The following is a 26,106-nucleotide window of genomic DNA, read 5'->3' on the forward strand; positions in this document are numbered from 1 at the left end:
TAATTTAGACTTAAGTTTCCTTTCATGCTTGTTTAATAAAGAATAGGCAGGCAATTGGTATATATCGATATAGAGCAGCACAGCAAGTAAGCTTTCAATAGAATAGTTATCTTTTTACTTTGTATTGTAACTGCATGCTAATTAAACCTGTTTTTAATATTAACATAACACTTCGTATATACTTTTCTGTTATCTTCGTTTTTGGAAATTAGTTTTAAATATATGCATATTAAAAAGCCTCATTATGATTGATGTATTATTTATTGAGATAGGTAAACTCAGGTTTAGCCTTATTAATTTAATAATAAAGTCAATATTTTCAAAATAAATTCTTTTTTTGCAGGGATAACATTCTATCCATATTCTTATATTTTATAACCTTTTCAGTTCCAAATACAGTTTACAGCCGAGTGATCAAGTAATGTAGCATGAATACAGATTATGAGAACTTTGACTAAGAGACATCTGAGAAATAAAAAGTGCATATAATCAGAACTGTAGCAAGCTTGTACCAAATTTTTCTTAAGGCAAGTGGTCCTTTCCAATGTTACATTTAACTTCTTCAAATTTAATTCATTTCTTTTCATTTATGTTAAATAAGAACCAGTTTCTTACTACAGATCTATCTAAGCAAGTATATTTTTTTCTATGTATTTGTATATTTTAATTGCTTTTTTTTTTATTGCATGCTAATTGAAAATGTTTTAAATATTTTCCTAACAATTTAAGAATACATGTTTCTGTTATCTCTTAGCCTTATGGTTATTAGTTTCAAATGTATACATAACAATAAAACTTATTTTCTTCACTTTAAAATTTAGAGAGCTAGATCCTATTGGGGATTATCCCATTATGAAGTTAGTCAAAATCCCACAATCTTCACTAAGACTTGTATTTCATTTATCAGCCTGTACACATTTTATTACAACTTTCAGGTTAAGATGCTGAGTACAGCTTAGTTCTCCTCAGATGTAGGTAATGAAAAGAACAACAAGTTATGAGGAACAGGAAAAAGCAGTGTAGCAAGCTTATCCAAAAGTTTTTTAAGTCAAGCCTATTCCATTCCTGTGGTTCTCTAGCCATTAAGAATTCTGGACCTGTTTCAAACTACTTTTCCATTCATCTATCTATTGAGCTTATAAGGCAAGTAGTTCATCTAAATGTTAAAGGTCAAGGCAAAGTTTATTCTCAATAAAACATCCTAATTAAAGCACAAATATTTCAAAACTATGAAACAACAGATATTGCCTTACTAAAGATATTTGAAGTATTTTTAAACTAGCTATCTTTTTCTATTTAACTTTTTTTTTTTTATCTATTTGTTTGTGTTAGATTTACATTTTTTAAAATTGGTTATTATTTTAAAAAAAAAATATTTAATCTCCTTTTGTTTAATAGGATAGCAAGTTGGAGCTGTTGGGTTGAAAACAAATAAATGAACTCACATTAGGCTGCATTACTTCCTAGAGAATTAAAGTAAGTAAGCAATTTGCTCCATTCTTCATGGTTCTTTTTTATATATAACCAAATGAAAACTTGAAAGTGATTCTTATTTTAAAAAATGCCCTTCATGTAAAGGTCATCTGTTTTTGTGGCCTATAGTTAACGAGGGTGTCCTGTGGCCAGCACAATGACCAACTGCCTTACTTTCCCCAACTGTCAGGTACACATTAGAGCTGGTTAGACTAAGAGGAGCCCAAAGGTCCCAAAATTTAAAATACCATGATTCGAACCTGGGACTTCCACTTTGGAAACTAAATGCTTTACCACTCAGCCACTATATCTTCTAGCAAAGAGAGATAATTGAAAAAAAAATTGACTTTAAAATACCATGGAGTCTCATAAATCTTTCTATTTTTCCATCAGACAGTGAGATATTATCAGGGTGTCGGCGGCCTCCTGAAATTCCAGGATGTCCTGGAATCTCCTGGAATTTCATAAAAACTCAAAAAGTCCAGGAAATCTCCTGGAATTTTAAAATCTCTCCTTATATGTCCTGGAATTTCGGCGATCAAAAAAAAAAAAATTCGGCACCAGCGGATGGGCCGTGGGGCGGAAATAAATTCAAAATTAGCACAGAATATGTTAACTGCTTCTTGACAATAGATAGATCTAATCTATTTATAGATTAGTATTGTTATCGTATCGATTTTTCCCTGAACACGTTGATTTCCATCCAAATAGGAACTACGTTACATATCTTTTTAGACCTAATTTTTATTGTTTCATTTTGTGTCCTTATACAGTCATGGGAATTCCGAAAATTTCTTCTGATCCGATTTTCTAACAAAAAATTCTGAAATTTGCCTGACATTTTTTTTCTTCATTTTTTTTTTATGATTATAATTTTTCATTTTCCCATTTTTGGAAGAATGTGAAATAAGATTTGACTTGTTTTGGGCATGTGCACATCCGGTCTTTTGACACAGTTAAAGTTGTATTTTTAAAAAATCTTGTGTTATCATATTGAATTAGATCTAGATCAATTATTTAGGTCTAGAGTGGTTTGAATCAGTCTAGATAGATGTATTCTAGATTAGTTTCTTTAATTTGAATACTTTTGATCTAGATTATCTAGATCTAGAGCGTCTAGACTTCAATGGGCTCAATGGCTGCTTGCCAGCTTTTGGAAAGTATCAAGAGTTGAGAGCATCATTATTGATCATAATGCCCGACCGCCTTTTGCTCTGTTGTTACGATGGCCCCTAGATTTTTAAAAATTTGAACCCTGCCTGCTGACTTCCATGAGTTCAAATGGGATTAGATTTAGACATCTAGATCTATTATAAGATCTAGATCTAGTATTATAGTTATAGACATAAGTCATAAGGCCTTATATGATAAGCCATAAGGCAGCGGTTCTCAACCTTTTAAGTTCGATGACCCCTTTTTACAATCCCCCACTCTGCCGCCACCCCACCCCCCACACACACACACATACAGCAATAGTAGAGTAGACAATAACAATCCATATTTTCGATGGTCTTAGGCGACCCCTGGGGGCTGAGAACCCCTGCCATAAGGTGATATGGATGTATTTTGTATACATAGTTAACATAGTGAGTTACTGAGTCTAAGTCTGATAGAATATAATACATGTAGATAAAAAATAGATAATAATAGTAATATATTGGATCTAGAGTGTCTAGAGATCTAGATCCGGGTTATTAGATTTAAGTAGATCTAGATTATAATACTATAGATAGATCTAGATTTCTAGATCTATAGTGAGAAATATATATTAAAGTTTTTTCTATTTAACTAATAACCAATCATTATTAATGCTTTAAAAGCATACTTTTTTGTAAACAATTTGTATCAGCATGTAAAAGAGTCACATTAGGAAGCCTCAATATGAAGTTTTAAACATTCTCTTCCTCTAGCATTGCTACTCCTCTGGTTGTTCTTGCTGTCTTGCTCAAGAACTCGGCAGAGATTCATCAGAAGTGTAGCTCCTACTTTTTAGTATTTCCAAAACTCAAGCATGTTTTGATTTTCAAACATGTTAATTCTTTATAGTTGTTTGAGAGAGAAGTTGTTACAATACCAGTAAAGCATTTATCTATTATAGTAGACTGCTCAGACTGCCTGGACCAAGATATAAGGCATCTGCAAATAGCTTTCTCCTCTCATCAATATGAACAAACAATAGTGCCTTGCATGCATTTTTGTGTGGAGTAAAGCCTATGCAGTGTAATTATTATGTAATACATTATTTAAAGAAAATATTAATTAATTTTACATGATTAAAAAAATTCAGCAACATCTTTTTTTAAGTCGCAGCGACAGGCCAGTTAAAAAAAGCGGGATTACAAAACTTCCTAAAATTTTTTCAAAGACTGTTCCCATTACTGCTTATATTTTCATTGGGCTACATTATTAGATCATATTATTTCTGTGCACTGGCACTGTCCAGTGACCTAGATCTGTGTGACCTGTGTCCTAGATTTAGATCTAGATCTAGTCAATCTAGTCTAGATATAATCGTAGTTTCTTATTGTGTGTGGCATTGTGTTCAATCTAAGTATAATTTTAAGCTAGATCTAGATCTAGTATCTAGTCTTATACAAGAATCGTATATCTAATCTAGGGTATTAGTTCAAATTTCTTATATTTTTAAGAATATGCAGAAGAAAAAACTTATTAGATCTATTCACAATTGATCACTATTCTATAGCCTAGTTTGTATTAAAATGCTTAAATGCGAGACATCGTTTAATGCACAGTGGGTCACTGTGCCAGACTGGCTTGAAAAAGATGTAGATCTAGATCTATTAAAATTTCTAGATCTACAAATCTTGGCTTCAGAAATCGTCCGTCAGTGACACTAAAGCTTTTTGTTGACATTATAAAAGCAAACAAAATTATCATTTCAATCATTGGTTAAGCAGCACTTAAATCGCATCTGAAATCCGATAAGCACAAGCGAGTCTGGTAACTCAGTTGGCTGCCTTATTTGTCATAAGGACTGTCAGTCTCAGTGACTGTCCCTTGTCCTACACCGACAGCCAATCCAGTAACCCAACAAATTCATAGTTTTATATTACTGCTAAGAAGGCAATCAACACAAAGTCTTTTGAGCACCTCAAAGGCTGTTTGCCAAAATTGAAAGCTTTATCTCAATTACAAATGTTTCGCAACCTTTTCTTTAAAAATATCAATCAGATGCACTATTGTTGGTTGCCCTTTAAGGCTTTATGGCCCAAGACCTCTTGAGCATGCTTCAGTCAGTTTCGCAAAAACTTAAAACACCAGCTGTTTTCAAAGAATGTACTTCTTTTGCAACACTGCTTATTGTAGATTTGACATGCACCAACAATCTTCTAAATTAAAAAAAAAAAAAACTAAAGCCAGCGCTCGTGATGTTTTAAATTTCTAGATGGAAAGCAGAAAGTTTCTGCTGACAACAGCTCTCAAACTTGTTGAAAAATCTCCATTGAAGAATGCTATTTGCCCAAATACCCTTTGCAAGATTTTGATAGCTCCTTAAATGATTTATATGCCACTTTGAGCATCTTGGTTCTACGAGTATGGTAATTTAATTATAAAACCTACATTAATCAACTTAATATTTTGGCGCAAATTTTATGTCCTGGAATTTAAAAATTTCTCCTGGAAAAGTCCTAGAAAACTCCTGGATTTCATATTGACTTTGGTGCAGAAACCCTTTATTATTCGAAAAAAAAATGACCATCACAAAAAACACATTCTCATTAAACATTAAGTCTTAGACAGAAAAAGCTTTTCTTGAATGAAAAATGTAGAAACTGCCACATATTAAAATGCACTAATTTTATCAATACTGCATTATATGTAATGCATTTAAATGTGATATATTTGTTTAACAGTGCATTTTTCTCAACTCACTTGTAGACGAAATGGTCAATTAAACATTGAGGTCAAGGAAAAAGGATGAACATTTCAAGGCTACAGGAGGAACATTAAACGTCTCTCTCACTGTGAAAAGATTCTATCGATCTACAACTGGTCAACATGTTTTATCTGAAGTTCATCTGCCGTTTCTTCAAATGGAGCCCTAGTCAGAATAAGGTAAGAAATATTCTTACTCTTCACAGCATTTATTTTTTGTAAAGCTATGATCCTGCATTAGTTGTATGTGGTATATGCATGGTTCCTGTATTTGTTTAGTATATTATGATGTCAGTAATTACTTCATAAACACATAACAACTTTCATACACAACTTTGTAAGTTCACCTGTCTAGTTAAAGAAATGTGTATTGTATTTGTTTTAATAGTTTCTAGTTGGCTAGTTTTCATTTGTTAAACTAAGTGATATACTATTTTCATTTCAGTTAATATATGTGGATGTTACTATTAATTTTTGCAGAAAAACTGAATAGCTCTGAAATATTCTAACTTTACAATTGTAAATATATTTCAACAAATAATAGAATTGAATTCTTTGTCATTTGGAATTCAATAGTAATGTCTTATAAATATGGAATTTAAACACAAAAATGAAAAAGTTATGCATCACCATCAACTTTCTCTTTGCCACTTGGAGATTGGGATGATTCAAGTTACTATTGTAGCTAAACATTATTTAGAAATGCAAGTATGTGATAATATGTATGGTCTTGTCACCCCAATACTTAATTGGACCAAAAAAAAAAAAGGATCTACAATTCGCAGTGATATGATGTACTATTACATAAACAAGTTGACTTGAATTCATATTATATATTAAGATCTTCAACTACATAAACTGTTTCAATTCTTCAGTGTGTGATAGTGTGACAAAAAAGTAATTATTTCTTGTGATTATGTGCAATATAATTGCATATTAAGTAGACTTGAATACTCTATAAACTGTTTCAATTCTTCAGTGTGTGATAGTGTGACAAAAAAGTAATTATTTCTTGTGATTATGTGCAATATAATTGCATATTAAGTAGACTTGAATACTCTATAAACTGTTTCAATTCTTCAGTGTGTGATAGTGTGACAAAAAAGTAATTATTTCTTGTGATTATGTGCAATATAATTGCATATTAAGTAGACTTGAATACTCTATAAACTGTTTCAATTCTTCAGTGTGTGATAGTGTGACAAAAATGTAATTATTTCTTGTGATTATGTGCAATATGATTGCATATTAAGTAGACTTGAATACTCTATAAACTGTTTCATTTCTAAGGTGTGTGATAGTGTGACAAAAAAGTAAATATTTCTTGTGATTATGTGCAATATGATTGCATATTAAGTAGACTTGAATACTCTATAAACTGTTTCATTTCTAAGGTGTGTTAAAATGCGCATTATATTTTCATGTTGGGGGTTAATGTGAGCCCAAAAAAAAATCTACTATTTCAAGTGTTTGGATATACAGTTGCATGCAAAAAGGTCCTAACCCTAACACACTCAATGAACAATCATTATAAACAATTCCACCAAAGGTGCATCTATTTATTCATCATCACTCCTTTGAGTTCCTCATGAAACATAGGGCCTCTACAAAAAGACGCCACTCTCCAGGGTCTCTTGCTAGTTTTTTTATGGTTTCCCAGCTCTTCCCAGTCTCTCTGCTTCTTCAAGTACACTGCGCAAGTCGCCATGTTCTTTTTGGTCTTCCTCTGCGTCTTGTTCCCTGGGGGTTCCAGTCTAAGGCCTGCCTAGCTCTGTTGCTGAGTGGTATCTTTTCTAATTGTGTGACCAATCCATGTCCACTTCCTCTCTAAGTTCTACACTTCTATATTTTTCTGTCCACTCATCTCTCACAGTTTGGTGTTTTCTACTTTGTCATACCAGTGTATTTTTAGGATATTTCTCAGGCGTCTGTTGATGAAGGTAATTTGTCATACTAGTGTATTTTTAGAATATTTCTCAGGCATCTGTTGATGAAGGTCAGTATTTTTTTTTGTTGTGGCTTCAGTTGTTCTCCATGTTTCAGAACCATACAGTAGGGCAGCCTTGACATTTGAGTTAAAGATTTTTAGTTTAGTCTTGTTTGAGATGTGAGGAGATTTCCAGGTTGGTTTTAGCTGTGTAAATGTTGATGCGCTAGATTTATATGGCGTTTAATGTCTTCATCTGTTCCACCTGATATACTGACTACACTCCCAAGGTATATAAAATTTTCTACTTGGTCTATTGTCTGAGAATCCAGTACTATGTCTCCAATTTGTTTATTGTTTACTTTAAGTACTTTAGTTTTTTGGTGGTTTATTTTAATGCCTACTCTTTTTCCTACTTTGCTTAAAGCTGTGACTTTTTCTTGCATATCCTGTAGCCTGTGTGATAATGGGGCTATGTCATCAGCGAATTCCAGATCTTCCAGCTTTTGTGTGAGAGTCTATTGGATTCCTTTTTCTGCGTTAGAGAAGGCTTCTTTTGTGACCCAATCCAATGCTAGAAGGAATAGGAGTGGTGAAAGAAGACATCCCTGTTTGACTCCTGTTGTGACTGGAAATTCCTCTGACAGCTTGCCACAGTGGGTTACTTAGCAGGTGAAACCATCATAAAGGTTCTTGATTATGGATATTATTTTATTGGGGATCCCATAATGTCTCATTACAGTCCAGATAGATTCTCTGTCGACACTGTCAAAAGCTTTTTCAAAGTCAACAAAAGTTGCATAGAGAGGAGATTGTCATTCGACACATTGTTCTACAATTATTCTGAGTGTTGCTATTTGGTCAGCACAAGATCTCCCTTTTCTGAATCCTGCCTGTTCTTCCCTAAGGTGTTCATTGCTTGCTCCCTTTATTCTGTTCAGTAGGATTCTGCTGAAAATCTTGCTTGGTACTGACAACAAAGTAATGCCTCACCATTTCTCACATTGTGATAGATCTCCACTCTTTGTTTTTTTTATTAGCAAGCCCTTTTTCCACTCACCTGGAGGTGTTTCTGTTAACCAAATTTTGTTGAATAGTTTGTGCATTTGGTCAACTATTTCACTTCCTCCTTCTTTAAGAACTTTGGGTGATAAGTTGTCAATTCCAGACGCTTTACCTGTCTTCATTTTGTTTGAGTGCATTCCTTATTTCTTCTATTTATTGGGCTCCAGATATTCAACTGATGCACATTTGCCCAAAAAAAAAAAAAAAAGATTTAATCCATGTGCAGGTACAGTTGGGATTGTCATTTGTATCACACTCATCTCATTCATTGAGACTCTGCACTTAATGTGGTGATCAAAATGTATTTGCAATTCCCAGTGAAATCATTCTTTGAGTGCTTAAAAAAGAAATTCGTACAGATGTATAACTGTGTTAGACGTCTTTATTTATATTCCGATTGAACGTTTGTAACAATAATTAAGTCACACTCAATGAACATATGAACGTGTCCATCAAAGGAAATATCGCCGCTCGTGATGCAACTCACACTACTCAACATTTGCACTTGCAGACCAACCAAATAGTTGCGGAGAAAACACATTTAATTGATGACTTTACTAAGTATAGATTAGGACTTTCCAAAAGCGAAGACCGGACTCTTTAGCCATCTTCGTGTTTATAGGAATGATTAAGGGAGGACTTTTAAAAGCGAAGACTGGACTCCTTAGCCATCTTCGTGTTTATAGGAATGATTAACGGAGGAATTTTAAAAGCGAAGACTGGACTCCTTAGCCATCTTCGTGTTTATAGGAATGATTAATGGAGGAATTTTAAAAGCGAAGACTGGGCTCCTTAGCCATCTTCGTGTTCATAGGAATGATTATGGAGGAATTTTAAAAGTGAAGACTGGGCCCTGCAGCCATCTTCATGTTTAAAGGATGTAGTTGAGGACTTTTTTTCAAAGAAGATCGGTCTCCATGACCATCTTCGTTATTATAGGAAAGGATATTGTATTAATTTTTGAAAAATTGAGGATTTTTAGCTGAGGACTAGATGTAGTAATATAGTCATCAATTGAATTGTTGATCCAAGACGAAATAGTTGGTTATGGCTGTGCATTTGTAGACAACCCAGCAGTGCACATCCTTTTTCTTGTTTTGCTTTTTTTCACGTGCTACAATGCCTTGGACAAAGCATCATCATAACTTGGAATGTTAAAAGGCATTAAAAAAAAAACTCATAGAAGAATGAGTTTGTAAAATAACCGGTTCTTTCGGTTCAGTTGAATAATAGTTGGGACATAATTAGTTGAGTGCAAGCTTTGATGCTGTCAACCTCTCAACATTAGTTGAGGCCGAAGGTTTGTGAAGCTGATTTAGCCCTCAAACATTTCACTTGTAGACCACCTTCAAATACAGTAAAGCGCGACGTATTCGTTGAAAGCACGCTACGCTCAGTTCACAGCTTGATGAACGAGCGGTCAACAAGTGGCCAAACAGGAGTCAGTCGGCAGCTGATTCAGCCTCCAACATTAGTTGGAGCCGAAGTTTGTGAGGCTAATTTAGCCCTCAAACGGGCTACTTGTTAGACCACCTTCAAATACTAGTTTGAACCTGATGCCTTCGTGTGGTCCCGTTATGCTCCGTGTAGCTTGATGATTGGTCGGTCAACAAGTGCGATGGTTGTCAGTGAAAAAGGCGAGCATGAAACTTTTTTTGGGCTCCAGCTATTCAACTGATGCACGTTTGCAAAACAAAAGTTAAAAAAAGGATGAAAATATAAGCTATCAGATATATGATGATTGTGCAGGAACAGTTGGGATTGTCGTTTGTATCACGTTTATCTCTTATCCATTGAGACACTGTGAAGTGATGTAACTAGTGAGGTTTTGTAACAACTTTATTGAATTGTAATCTACAAACATTTGTGTACAAATGTGTGATAATCAGCAGGTCTTTGACCTCTGCATTTAATGTGGTGATCAAAATGTATTTGCAATTCCCAGTGAAATCATTCTTTGAGTGCTTAAAAAAGAAATTCGTACAGATGTATAACTGTGTTAGACGTCTTTATTTATATTCCGATTGAACGTTTGTAACAATAATTAAGTCACACTCAATGAACATATGAACGTGTCCATCAAAGGAAATATCGCCGCTCGTGATGCAACTCACACTACTCAACATTTGCACTTGCAGACCAACCAAATAGTTGCGGAGAAAACACATTTAATTGATGACTTTACTAAGTATAGCTTAGGACTTTCCAAAAGCGAAGACCGGACTCTTTAGCCATCTTCGTGTTTATAGGAATGATTAAGGGAGGACTTTTAAAAGCGAAGACTGGACTCCTTAGCCATCTTCGTGTTTATAGGAATGATTAACGGAGGAATTTTAAAAGCGAAGACTGGACTCCTTAGCCATCTTCGTGTTTATAGGAATGATTAATGGAGGAATTTTAAAAGCGAAGACTGGGCTCCTTAGCCATCTTCGTGTTCATAGGAATGATTATGGAGGAATTTTAAAAGTGAAGACTGGGCCCTGCAGCCATCTTCATGTTTAAAGGATGTAGTTGAGGACTTTTTTTCAAAGAAGATCGGTCTCCATGACCATCTTCGTTATTATAGGAAAGGATATTGTATTAATTTTTGAAAAATTGAGGATTTTTAGCTGAGGACTAGATGTAGTAATATAGTCATCAATTGAATTGTTGATCCAAGACGAAATAGTTGGTTATATCTGTGCATTTGTAGACAACCCAGTAGTGCTCATCCTTTTTCTTGTTTTGCTTTTTTTCACGTGCTACAATGCCTTGGACAAAGCATCATCATAACTTGGAATGCTAAAAGGCATTTAAAAAAAAATCAAAGAAGAATGAGTTTGTAAAATAACCGGTTCTTTCATTTCAGTTGAATAATAGTTGGGACATAATTAGTTGAGTGCAAGCTTTGATGCTGTCAACCTCTCAACATTAGTTGAGGTCGAAGGTTTGTGAAGCTGATTTAGCCCTCAAACATTTCACTTGTAGACCACCTTCAAATACAGTAAAGCGCGACGTATTCGTTGAAAGCACGCTACGCTCAGTTCACAGCTTGATGAACGAGTGGTCAACAAGTGGCCAAACAGGAGTCAGTCGGCAGCTGATTCAGCCTCCAACATTAGTTGGAGCCGAAGTTTGTGAGGCTAATTTAGCCCTCAAACGGGCTACTTGTTAGACCACCTTCAAATACTAGTTTGAACCTGATGCCTTCGTGCGGTCCCGTTATGCTCCGTGTAGCTTGATGATTGGTCGGTCAACAAGTGCGATGGTTGTCAGTGAAAAAGGCGAGCATGAAACTTTTTTTGGGCTCCAGCTATTCAACTGATGCACGTTTGCAAAACAAAAGTTAAAAAAAGGATGAAAATATAAGCTATCAGATATATGATGATTGTGCAGGAACAGTTGGGATTGTCGTTTGTATCACGGTTATCTCTTATCCATTGAGACACTGTGAAGTGATGTAACTAGTGAGGTTTTGTAACAACTTTATTGAATTGTAATCTACAAACATTTGTGTACAAATGTGTGATAATCAGCAGGTCTTTGACCTCTGCACTTAATGTGGTGATCAAAATGTATTTGCAATTCCCAGTGAAATCATTCTTTGAGTGCTTAAAAAAGAAATTCGTACAGATGTATGACTGTGTTAGACGTCTTTATTTATATTCCGATTGAACGTTTGTAACAATAATTAAGTCACACTCAATGAACATATGAACGTGTCCATCAAAGGAAATATCGCCGCTCGTGATGCAACTCACACTACTCAACATTTGCACTTGCAGACCAACCAAATAGTTGCGGAGAAAACACATTTAATTGATGACTTTACTAAGTATAGCTTAGGACTTTCCAAAAGCGAAGACCGGACTCTTTAGCCATCTTCGTGTTTATAGGAATGATTAAGGGAGGACTTTTAAAAGCGAAGACTGGACTCCTTAGCCATCTTCGTGTTTATAGGAATGATTAACGGAGGAATTTTAAAAGCGAAGACTGGGCTCCTTAGCCATCTTCGTGTTTATAGGAATGATTAATGGAGGAATTTTAAAAGCGAAGACTGGGCTCCTTAGCCATCTTCGTGTTCATAGGAATGATTATGGAGGAATTTTAAAAGTGAAGACTGGGCCCTGCAGCCATCTTCATGTTTAAAGGATGTAGTTGAGGACTTTTTTTCAAAGAAGATCGGTCTCCATGACCATCTTCGTTATTATAGGAAAGGATATTGTATTAATTTTTAAAAAAAAATTGAGGATTTTTAGCTGAGGACTAGATGTAGTAATATAGTCATCAATTGAATTGTTGATCCAAGACGAAATAGTTGGTTATATCTGTGCATTTGTAGACAACCCAGTAGTGCTCATCCTTTTTCTTGTTTTGCTTTTTTTCACGTGCTACAATGCCTTGGACAAAGCATCATCATAACTTGGAATGCTAAAAGGCATTTAAAAAAAAATCAAAGAAGAATGAGTTTGTAAAATAACCGGTTCTTTCATTTCAGTTGAATAATAGTTGGGACATAATTAGTTGAGTGCAAGCTTTGATGCTGTCAACCTCTCAACATTAGTTGAGGTCGAAGGTTTGTGAAGCTGATTTAGCCCTCAAACATTTCACTTGTAGACCACCTTCAAATACAGTAAAGCGCGACGTATTCGTTGAAAGCACGCTACGCTCAGTTCACAGCTTGATGAACGAGCGGTCAACAATTGGCCAAACAGGAGTCAGTCGGCAGCTGATTCAGCCTCCAACATTAGTTGGAGCCGAAGTTTGTGAGGCTAATTTAGCCCTCAAACGGGCTACTTGTTAGACCACCTTCAAATACTAGTTTGAACCTGATGCCTTCGTGCGGTCCCGTTATGCTCCGTGTAGCTTGATGATTGGTCGGTCAACAAGTGCGATGGTTGTCAGTGAAAAAGGCGAGCATGAAACTTTTTTTGGGCTCCAGCTATTCAACTGATGCACGTTTGCAAAACAAAAGTTAAAAAAAGGATGAAAATATAAGCTATCAGATATATGATGATTGTGCAGGAACAGTTGGGATTGTCGTTTGTATCACGGTTATCTCTTATCCATTGAGACACTGTGAAGTGATGTAACTAGTGAGGTTTTGTAACAACTTTATTGAATTGTAATCTACAAACATTTGTGTACAAATGTGTGATAATCAGCAGGTCTTTGACCTCTGCACTTAATGTGGTGATCAAAATGTATTTGCAATTCCCAGTGAAATCATTCTTTGAGTGCTTAAAAAAGAAATTCGTACAGATGTATAACTGTGTTAGACGTCTTTATTTATATTCCGATTGAACGTTTGTAACAATAATTAAGTCACACTCAATGAACATATGAACGTGTCCATCAAAGGAAATATCGCCGCTCGTGATGCAACTCACACTACTCAACATTTGCACTTGCAGACCAACCAAATAGTTGCGGAGAAAACACATTTAATTGATGACTTTACTAAGTATAGCTTAGGACTTTCCAAAAGCGAAGACCGGACTCTTTAGCCATCTTCGTGTTTATAGGAATGATTAAGGGAGGACTTTTAAAAGCGAAGACTGGACTCCTTAGCCATCTTCGTGTTTATAGGAATGATTAACGGAGGAATTTTAAAAGCGAAGACTGGACTCCTTAGCCATCTTCGTGTTTATAGGAATGATTAATGGAGGAATTTTAAAAGCGAAGACTGGGCTCCTTAGCCATCTTCGTGTTCATAGGAATGATTATGGAGGAATTTTAAAAGTGAAGACTGGGCCCTGCAGCCATCTTCATGTTTAAAGGATGTAGTTGAGGACTTTTTTTCAAAGAAGATCGGTCTCCATGACCATCTTCGTTATTATAGGAAAGGATATTGTATTAATTTTTGAAAAATTGAGGATTTTTAGCTGAGGACTAGATGTAGTAATATAGTCATCAATTGAATTGTTGATCCAAGACGAAATAGTTGGTTATATCTGTGCATTTGTAGACAACCCAGTAGTGCTCATCCTTTTTCTTGTTTTGCTTTTTTTCACGTGCTACAATGCCTTGGACAAAGCATCATCATAACTTGGAATGCTAAAAGGCATTTAAAAAAAAATCAAAGAAGAATGAGTTTGTAAAATAACCGGTTCTTTCATTTCAGTTGAATAATAGTTGGGACATAATTAGTTGAGTGCAAGCTTTGATGCTGTCAACCTCTCAACATTAGTTGAGGTCGAAGGTTTGTGAAGCTGATTTAGCCCTCAAACATTTCACTTGTAGACCACCTTCAAATACAGTAAAGCGCGACGTATTCGTTGAAAGCACGCTACGCTCAGTTCACAGCTTGATGAACGAGTGGTCAACAAGTGGCCAAACAGGAGTCAGTCGGCAGCTGATTCAGCCTCCAACATTAGTTGGAGCCGAAGTTTGTGAGGCTAATTTAGCCCTCAAACGGGCTACTTGTTAGACCACCTTCAAATACTAGTTTGAACCTGATGCCTTCGTGCGGTCCCGTTATGCTCCGTGTAGCTTGATGATTGGTCGGTCAACAAGTGCGATGGTTGTCAGTGAAAAAGGCGAGCATGAAACTTTTTTTGGGCTCCAGCTATTCAACTGATGCACGTTTGCAAAACAAAAGTTAAAAAAAGGATGAAAATATAAGCTATCAGATATATGATGATTGTGCAGGAACAGTTGGGATTGTCGTTTGTATCACGGTTATCTCTTATCCATTGAGACACTGTGAAGTGATGTAACTAGTGAGGTTTTGTAACAACTTTATTGAATTGTAATCTACAAACATTTGTGTACAAATGTGTGATAATCAGCAGGTCTTTGACCTCTGCACTTAATGTGGTGATCAAAATGTATTTGCAATTCCCAGTGAAATCATTCTTTGAGTGCTTAAAAAAGAAATTCGTACAGATGTATAACTGTGTTAGACGTCTTTATTTATATTCCGATTGAACGTTTGTAACAATAATTAAGTCACACTCAATGAACATATGAACGTGTCCATCAAAGGAAATATCGCCGCTCGTGATGCAACTCACACTACTCAACATTTGCACTTGCAGACCAACCAAATAGTTGCGGAGAAAACACATTTAATTGATGACTTTACTAAGTATAGCTTAGGACTTTCCAAAAGCGAAGACCGGACTCTTTAGCCATCTTCGTGTTTATAGGAATGATTAAGGGAGGACTTTTAAAAGCGAAGACTGGACTCCTTAGCCATCTTCGTGTTTATAGGAATGATTAACGGAGGAATTTTAAAAGCGAAGACTGGACTCCTTAGCCATCTTCGTGTTTATAGGAATGATTAATGGAGGAATTTTAAAAGCGAAGACTGGGCTCCTTAGCCATCTTCGTGTTCATAGGAATGATTATGGAGGAATTTTAAAAGTGAAGACTGGGCCCTGCAGCCATCTTCATGTTTAAAGGATGTAGTTGAGGACTTTTTTTCAAAGAAGATCGGTCTCCATGACCATCTTCGTTATTATAGGAAAGGATATTGTATTAATTTTTGAAAAATTGAGGATTTTTAGCTGAGGACTAGATGTAGTAATATAGTCATCAATTGAATTGTTGATCCAAGACGAAATAGTTGGTTATATCTGTGCATTTGTAGACAACCCAGTAGTGCTCATCCTTTTTCTTGTTTTGCTTTTTTTCACGTGCTACAATGCCTTGGACAAAGCATCATCATAACTTGGAATGCTAAAAGGCATTTAAAAAAAAATCAAAGAAGAATGAGTTTGTAAAATAACCGGTTCTTTCATTTCAGTTGAATAATAGTTGGGACATAATTAGTTGAGTGCAAGCTTTGATGCTGTCAACCTCTCAACATTAGTTGAGGTCGAAGGTTTGTGAAGCTGATTTAGCCCTCAAACATTTCACTTGTAGACCACCTTCAAATACAGTAAAGCGCGACGTATTCGTTGAAAGCACGCTACGCTCAGTTCACAGCTTGATGAACGAGTGGTCAACAAGTGGCCAAACAGGAGTCAGTCGGCAGCTGATTCAGCCTCCAACATTAGTTGGAGCCGAAGTTTGTGAGGCTAATTTAGCCCTCAAACGGGCTACTTGTTAGACCACCTTCAAATACTAGTTTGAACCTGATGCCTTCGTGCGGTCCCGTTATGCTCCGTGTAGCTTGATGATTGGTCGGTCAACAAGTGCGATGGTTGTCAGTGAAAAAGGCGAGCATGAAACTTTTTTTGGGCTCCAGCTATTCAACTGATGCACGTTTGCAAAACAAAAGTTAAAAAAAGGATGAAAATATAAGCTATCAGATATATGATGATTGTGCAGGAACAGTTGGGATTGTCGTTTGTATCACGGTTATCTCTTATCCATTGAGACACTGTGAAGTGATGTAACTAGTGAGGTTTTGTAACAACTTTATTGAATTGTAATCTACAAACATTTGTGTACAAATGTGTGATAATCAGCAGGTCTTTGACCTCTGCACTTAATGTGGTGATCAAAATGTATTTGCAATTCCCAGTGAAATCATTCTTTGAGTGCTTAAAAAAGAAATTCGTACAGATGTATGACTGTGTTAGACGTCTTTATTTATATTCCGATTGAACGTTTGTAACAATAATTAAGTCACACTCAATGAACATATGAACGTGTCCATCAAAGGAAATATCGCCGCTCGTGATGCAACTCACACTACTCAACATTTGCACTTGCAGACCAACCAAATAGTTGCGGAGAAAACACATTTAATTGATGACTTTACTAAGTAGAGCTTAGGACTTTCCAAAAGCGAAGACCGGACTCTTTAGCCATCTTCGTGTTTATAGGAATGATTAAGGGAGGACTTTTAAAAGCGAAGACTGGACTCCTTAGCCATCTTCGTGTTTATAGGAATGATTAACGGAGGAATTTTAAAAGCGAAGACTGGGCTCCTTAGCCATCTTCGTGTTTATAGGAATGATTAATGGAGGAATTTTAAAAGCGAAGACTGGGCTCCTTAGCCATCTTCGTGTTCATAGGAATGATTATGGAGGAATTTTAAAAGTGAAGACTGGGCCCTGCAGCCATCTTCATGTTTAAAGGATGTAGTTGAGGACTTTTTTTCAAAGAAGATCGGTCTCCATGACCATCTTCGTTATTATAGGAAAGGATATTGTATTAATTTTTGAAAAATTGAGGATTTTTAGCTGAGGACTAGATGTAGTAATATAGTCATCAATTGAATTGTTGATCCAAGACGAAATAGTTGGTTATATCTGTGCATTTGTAGACAACCCAGTAGTGCTCATCCTTTTTCTTGTTTTGCTTTTTTTCACGTGCTACAATGCCTTGGACAAAGCATCATCATAACTTGGAATGCTAAAAGGCATTTAAAAAAAAATCAAAGAAGAATGAGTTTGTAAAATAACCGGTTCTTTCATTTCAGTTGAATAATAGTTGGGACATAATTAGTTGAGTGCAAGCTTTGATGCTGTCAACCTCTCAACATTAGTTGAGGTCGAAGGTTTGTGAAGCTGATTTAGCCCTCAAACATTTCACTTGTAGACCACCTTCAAATACAGTAAAGCGCGACGTATTCGTTGAAAGCACGCTACGCTCAGTTCACAGCTTGATGAACGAGCGGTCAACAAGTGGCCAAACAGGAGTCAGTCGGCAGCTGATTCAGCCTCCAACATTAGTTGGAGCCGAAGTTTGTGAGGCTAATTTAGCCCTCAAACGGGCTACTTGTTAGACCACCTTCAAATACTAGTTTGAACCTGATGCCTTCGTGCGGTCCCGTTATGCTCCGTGTAGCTTGATGATTGGTCGGTCAACAAGTGCGATGGTTGTCAGTGAAAAAGGCGAGCATGAAACTTTTTTTGGGCTCCAGCTATTCAACTGATGCACGTTTGCAAAACAAAAGTTAAAAAAAGGATGAAAATATAAGCTATCAGATATATGATGATTGTGCAGGAACAGTTGGGATTGTCGTTTGTATCACGGTTATCTCTTATCCATTGAGACACTGTGAAGTGATGTAACTAGTGAGGTTTTGTAACAACTTTATTGAATTGTAATCTACAAACATTTGTGTACAAATGTGTGATAATCAGCAGGTCTTTGACCTCTGCACTTAATGTGGTGATCAAAATGTATTTGCAATTCCCAGTGAAATCATTCTTTGAGTGCTTAAAAAAGAAATTCGTACAGATGTATAACTGTGTTAGACGTCTTTATTTATATTCCGATTGAACGTTTGTAACAATAATTAAGTCACACTCAATGAACATATGAACGTGTCCATCAAAGGAAATATCGCCGCTCGTGATGCAACTCACACTACTCAACATTTGCACTTGCAGACCAACCAAATAGTTGCGGAGAAAACACATTTAATTGATGACTTTACTAAGTATAGCTTAGGACTTTCCAAAAGCGAAGACCGGACTCTTTAGCCATCTTCGTGTTTATAGGAATGATTAAGGGAGGACTTTTAAAAGCGAAGACTGGACTCCTTAGCCATCTTCGTGTTTATAGGAATGATTAACGGAGGAATTTTAAAAGCGAAGACTGGACTCCTTAGCCATCTTCGTGTTTATAGGAATGATTAATGGAGGAATTTTAAAAGCGAAGACTGGGCTCCTTAGCCATCTTCGTGTTCATAGGAATGATTATGGAGGAATTTTAAAAGTGAAGACTGGGCCCTGCAGCCATCTTCATGTTTAAAGGATGTAGTTGAGGACTTTTTTTCAAAGAAGATCGGTCTCCATGACCATCTTCGTTATTATAGGAAAGGATATTGTATTAATTTTTGAAAAATTGAGGATTTTTAGCTGAGGACTAGATGTAGTAATATAGTCATCAATTGAATTGTTGATCCAAGACGAAATAGTTGGTTATATCTGTGCATTTGTAGACAACCCAGTAGTGCTCATCCTTTTTCTTGTTTTGCTTTTTTTCACGTGCTACAATGCCTTGGACAAAGCATCATCATAACTTGGAATGCTAAAAGGCATTTAAAAAAAAATCAAAGAAGAATGAGTTTGTAAAATAACCGGTTCTTTCATTTCAGTTGAATAATAGTTGGGACATAATTAGTTGAGTGCAAGCTTTGATGCTGTCAACCTCTCAACATTAGTTGAGGTCGAAGGTTTGTGAAGCTGATTTAGCCCTCAAACATTTCACTTGTAGACCACCTTCAAATACAGTAAAGCGCGACGTATTCGTTGAAAGCACGCTACGCTCAGTTCACAGCTTGATGAACGAGTGGTCAACAAGTGGCCAAACAGGAGTCAGTCGGCAGCTGATTCAGCCTCCAACATTAGTTGGAGCCGAAGTTTGTGAGGCTAATTTAGCCCTCAAACGGGCTACTTGTTAGACCACCTTCAAATACTAGTTTGAACCTGATGCCTTCGTGCGGTCCCGTTATGCTCCGTGTAGCTTGATGATTGGTCGGTCAACAAGTGCGATGGTTGTCAGTGAAAAAGGCGAGCATGAAACTTTTTTTGGGCTCCAGCTATTCAACTGATGCACGTTTGCAAAACAAAAGTTAAAAAAAGGATGAAAATATAAGCTATCAGATATATGATGATTGTGCAGGAACAGTTGGGATTGTCGTTTGTATCACGGTTATCTCTTATCCATTGAGACACTGTGAAGTGATGTAACTAGTGAGGTTTTGTAACAACTTTATTGAATTGTAATCTACAAACATTTGTGTACAAATGTGTGATAATCAGCAGGTCTTTGACCTCTGCACTTAATGTGGTGATCAAAATGTATTTGCAATTCCCAGTGAAATCATTCTTTGAGTGCTTAAAAAAGAAATTCGTACAGATGTATAACTGTGTTAGACGTCTTTATTTATATTCCGATTGAACGTTTGTAACAATAATTAAGTCACACTCAATGAACATATGAACGTGTCCATCAAAGGAAATATCGCCGCTCGTGATGCAACTCACACTACTCAACATTTGCACTTGCAGACCAACCAAATAGTTGCGGAGAAAACACATTTAATTGATGACTTTACTAAGTATAGCTTAGGACTTTCCAAAAGCGAAGACCGGACTCTTTAGCCATCTTCGTGTTTATAGGAATGATTAAGGGAGGACTTTTAAAAGCGAAGACTGGACTCCTTAGCCATCTTCGTGTTTATAGGAATGATTAACGGAGGAATTTTAAAAGCGAAGACTGGACTCCTTAGCCATCTTCGTGTTTATAGGAATGATTAATGGAGGAATTTTAAAAGCGAAGACTGGGCTCCTTAGCCATCTTCGTGTTCATAGGAATGATTATGGAGGAATTTTAAAAGTGAAGACTGGGCCCTGCAGCCATCTTCATGTTTAAAGGATGTAGTTGAGGACTTTTTTTCAAAGAAGATCGGTCTCCATGACCATCTTCGTTATTATAGGAAAGGATATTGTATTAATTTTTGAAAAATTGAGGATTTTTAGCTGAGGACTAGATGTAGTAATATAGTCATCAATTGAATTGTTGATCCAAGACGAAATAGTTGGTTATATCTGTGCATTTGTAGACAACCCAGTAGTGCTCATCCTTTTTCTTGTTTTGCTTTTTTTCACGTGCTACAATGCCTTGGACAAAGCATCATCATAACTTGGAATGCTAAAAGGCATTTAAAAAAAAATCAAAGAAGAATGAGTTTGTAAAATAACCGGTTCTTTCATTTCAGTTGAATAATAGTTGGGACATAATTAGTTGAGTGCAAGCTTTGATGCTGTCAACCTCTCAACATTAGTTGAGGTCGAAGGTTTGTGAAGCTGATTTAGCCCTCAAACATTTCACTTGTAGACCACCTTCAAATACAGTAAAGCGCGACGTATTCGTTGAAAGCACGCTACGCTCAGTTCACAGCTTGATGAACGAGTGGTCAACAAGTGGCCAAACAGGAGTCAGTCGGCAGCTGATTCAGCCTCCAACATTAGTTGGAGCCGAAGTTTGTGAGGCTAATTTAGCCCTCAAACGGGCTACTTGTTAGACCACCTTCAAATACTAGTTTGAACCTGATGCCTTCGTGCGGTCCCGTTATGCTCCGTGTAGCTTGATGATTGGTCGGTCAACAAGTGCGATGGTTGTCAGTGAAAAAGGCGAGCATGAAACTTTTTTTGGGCTCCAGCTATTCAACTGATGCACGTTTGCAAAACAAAAGTTAAAAAAAGGATGAAAATATAAGCTATCAGATATATGATGATTGTGCAGGAACAGTTGGGATTGTCGTTTGTATCACGGTTATCTCTTATCCATTGAGACACTGTGAAGTGATGTAACTAGTGAGGTTTTGTAACAACTTTATTGAATTGTAATCTACAAACATTTGTGTACAAATGTGTGATAATCAGCAGGTCTTTGACCTCTGCACTTAATGTGGTGATCAAAATGTATTTGCAATTCCCAGTGAAATCATTCTTTGAGTGCTTAAAAAAGAAATTCGTACAGATGTATGACTGTGTTAGACGTCTTTATTTATATTCCGATTGAACGTTTGTAACAATAATTAAGTCACACTCAATGAACATATGAACGTGTCCATCAAAGGAAATATCGCCGCTCGTGATGCAACTCACACTACTCAACATTTGCACTTGCAGACCAACCAAATAGTTGCGGAGAAAACACATTTAATTGATGACTTTACTAAGTATAGCTTAGGACTTTCCAAAAGCGAAGACCGGACTCTTTAGCCATCTTCGTGTTTATAGGAATGATTAAGGGAGGACTTTTAAAAGCGAAGACTGGACTCCTTAGCCATCTTCGTGTTTATAGGAATGATTAACGGAGGAATTTTAAAAGCGAAGACTGGACTCCTTAGCCATCTTCGTGTTTATAGGAATGATTAATGGAGGAATTTTAAAAGCGAAGACTGGGCTCCTTAGCCATCTTCGTGTTCATAGGAATGATTATGGAGGAATTTTAAAAGTGAAGACTGGGCCCTGCAGCCATCTTCATGTTTAAAGGATGTAGTTGAGGACTTTTTTTCAAAGAAGATCGGTCTCCATGACCATCTTCGTTATTATAGGAAAGGATATTGTATTAATTTTTGAAAAATTGAGGATTTTTAGCTGAGGACTAGATGTAGTAATATAGTCATCAATTGAATTGTTGATCCAAGATGAAATAGTTGGTTATATCTGTGCATTTGTAGACAACCCAGTAGTGCTCATCCTTTTTCTTGTTTTGCTTTTTTTCACGTGCTACAATGCCTTGGACAAAGCATCATCATAACTTGGAATGCTAAAAGGCATTTAAAAAAAAATCAAAGAAGAATGAGTTTGTAAAATAACCGGTTCTTTCATTTCAGTTGAATAATAGTTGGGACATAATTAGTTTTACCTGTCATATTTTTTTATTTTTACCTGTCATATTTTCTTAGTTTTACCTGTCATATTTTCTTAGTTTAACATGTCATATTTTCTTAGTTAAGCCTGTCATATTTTCTTTATTATTCCTTTTATATTTTCTTAGTTTTACCTGTCATATTTTCATAGTATTACCTGTCATATTTTCTTAGTTTTACATGTTAATTATCTTAGTTAAGCCTGGCATTTTTTCTTAGTTATACCTGTCATAGTATCTTGTGTAGCATGTTTATCATTTGTAATGACTGGTATATTTTACTAGTACACCATTAACATATGCTGGAAAAAATTCCAGTTCTACTTCAATGTTATATACTGTAGCTTGAACTTCATTTGTATTAACATTATTACTTTGTTACCTATTCTGATTTCCGATTCCTTATCTATTTCTTGGTACATTATATTTTTGGAGAATTAGATTCTTGTCTTTGATGTTGATAATAAATTTCTCTTTGGGGATCTAGATTCCAATAATATTGCTTTTAACAGGATGCATTTCTTTCTTTGTTCTTCTATAAATGAGTTAATAACACTCAAAGTCTTGCCACTTAGTTTACAGGTGAATATATTAGAACAAATATCTTCATTGTAATTGCAAGTTTTACAGATAGTCTGAAAATAACTATGTATGTCATTAGTATCTTTTAAGTCCCTCATTTTTTGCCTATAGATAGTCTCTTTATGTTCACGCTTGGTAGTTTCTGTTTTGTCACCCTTGTTTCGACTTGCAGCTTTTATTTTTCAGTTGTTTTTTTTTTGAACTTCTAATTCTTTGTCTGGTTTTGCTTTCTTTTAATTTCTTTCAGCTAGTTGCATTTCTCTCTTCTTTTTGTGCTCTCGCCAACTCTTTCAATATCAGCTTACTTTTCTTTCCATTTATGTCAAAACATCTTTTTCTTCATCTTTAAGACCAAACAAGTCAGCAACTTTCTTTAGTTCAATATATCCATCCATGTATCTATTACTACTTATCAAATGTACCAATGCATTCTGTACTCTTTTATAGATAATTATGATATCTAATAACTTTTATAGTTTACAATCACTGACAATATTATCAAGCCAATACTATTGTGATTAACATAACACACTCAATTGTCAACAATCTGATAATCAATGTCACAATCAATTATGTTTTTACAATATATTATTTTTTCATATAATTGTCCTAACAAGGAGAAAACAAAATTAATAAAATATTATAATAAAAAAAAATGTAACAAAATGTATACCAAAATTTTACAATTATATAAATGATGATATGATGGTGACTGAGTGTCCTTGCACTGAAAACTTTCACTAAATTGAGGAGGATTTAAGCAACACATTGACCTCACTCTCTTACCCTAAAGCACATCCTGTTCCAAAAGCAAGATTAGGTCTATATATAAAAACAAACCAGCACAGCAGGAAAAAGACAGAGAAAATTTTTAAGAAATACTACATATACTTGCAAATATCAATAACAATGACTTAAAGACCCCAAGAAATTGTGCACAATATTAATACAATGTAAACATTAAACAAAACAATAGTCTAAACACAAAAATCTACTAGTGTTAAATCTGTGACCTCTAAAACCTTAATTTCTGATCATAAATATATATATAACACATTTAAGAAAAACAAAATGTAACAAGGACACAACATCAGTGATACCAAATTTTGACAAGAACACTACTGTCACCAGCTTTCTAAATATAGAACATATACAAATTAAAAATGGAAATCAAAATTATCAGTAATATATTTCAATACTGATTATCTTCCTGTAATGTCATTGAATACTAGCACTGATATAGCTCATCACTTTGAAGAGTGCTTCTTAATCTTTTCACTGTCCAACTTCAATAGTATGTGTATATATATATATATACTTTTACTGCACAAAATTACTGACTGTTACTTGAGATATATAATATACATCAGCACAAAATTACTGCCTGTGTCAAAATTTACAATTACTGTCCAACTTTAATACAATATGTGTACTTGTACTGCACAAAATTACTATTATTTGATGAGATATATAATATACACAAATTTACTGTCTACCTATGTCAAAATTTACAATTACAGTTCAACTTCAGTACAATATATATACTTGTACTGCACAAAATTACTGACTTTACATTATGAGAGATATAATATATATTGACACAAATTTACTATTATCCTGTCTGAAAATGTACAATTACAGTTCTTATTGTTACAGAATAATACGGCTAAATTGAAAACTTGGGCTCCAAAACATTTTAATGAGTGTAATCAACAATGAGAAATAAACAATTAAAAACGTAACAATTAGCAGCAGTCAATATCTGAATATCACAGCTTTACACAACTTGTACTTCAATCTGGTTCTCACCTTAACTCTGCTGGCCCTCTACTGTGTCGGCCTGGCTTGACCCAACTGTGTTAAAAAACAGTCCAAAGTCAGCTAACCATATCACCATTGACCTACTTGGGGATTGTTTACATCAGTCTTTTTTAAGAATACAGGCCTGTGTCACATGTGTTGGTTGATTACACAGAGCTACAGTGACCAGCCTCACAGTTAAAACATTACTTTCATAGCTGGAGTATGCCTATATTCTTCAGCACATACAAGCTCATATATTGCTTGTACTGTTCACACCAACAGTATTCTCAAAACCCAAGACCCAACATTATTCTTACCATGTGATTTAACTCGTGTTACCTACTTAGAATCTTTTTCAAATATATTATTACAATTAGATCAAATTCATATAATAAGTCAATAATTTATAATAATTTGATAATAATATCTATGTTATAGTCATATTAATTGTTGGTGCACCTTCAACTGTTTACGAGTGTTTGATTTATGATAGGGCAAAGCAATTGTGAATATATAATATTTAAAATGGATTTTTATTAATTTATGTACATTTTTACTATTTGCACCATCTGAGCTGTGAATGAATCTTGTCTTTAATGACCCAACTTTATAAAATTTAGCTCTTGAGCTTTGAAGGGGGAATAACCCTTGAGGGATTTAGGGCACGACATGGCCTTAATTGTGCTGATGTGCCAAAAATCCAAAATATCAATACCTTCCAACTGTTGGGCATCTATATGGTGATCAATTGTTGGAATACTTCATCCCTCATACCAACTGTTGGGCACCTCAAGTGTGTCCTGTCAGCTATTGGGGCACCACAAGTGTCCTAATGACTGTTTGGGCACCTCAAATATCCTTTTCTCTGTTGAGGCACCTTAGGTATCGTATCTATTGTTGAAGCACTTCAAATGTCCTATCATTTGTTAGGGCATCTCATTTATCCTAACAACTGTTGGGTACCTCAATAATCTTATTTTTGGGGCACTCCAAGTGTTCTGACAATTGTTAGGCACCTCATCCATCATACCGACTGTTGTTCACCTCAAGTCTGTCCAATCAGCTTTTGGGGCACCATAAGTGTCCCAGCA

The 26,106-nt window shown here is 35.5% G+C and overlaps 1 long non-coding RNA gene across 5 annotated transcripts in view; it reads left to right on the forward strand.

Moving 5' to 3' along the window:
• Window positions 1-1,396: 1,396 nt before the first annotated feature.
• The window catches only part of LOC106067695 (uncharacterized), a 30,395-nt gene continuing 5,685 nt past the window's right edge, over window positions 1,397-26,106 (forward strand). For all 5 annotated transcript variants that reach the window (XR_008775955.1, XR_008775953.1, XR_008775956.1 and 2 more), the window contains exons 1-2: window positions 1,397-1,476; window positions 5,374-5,550. This is a non-coding gene — a long non-coding RNA (uncharacterized LOC106067695). The remainder of the gene's footprint in view (window positions 1,477-5,373; window positions 5,551-26,106) is intronic.

Source organism: Biomphalaria glabrata, chromosome 18 (genome assembly GCF_947242115.1).
Source record: "Biomphalaria glabrata chromosome 18, xgBioGlab47.1, whole genome shotgun sequence".
In the NCBI taxonomy this organism is placed as follows: Eukaryota; Metazoa; Mollusca; class Gastropoda; family Planorbidae; genus Biomphalaria; species Biomphalaria glabrata.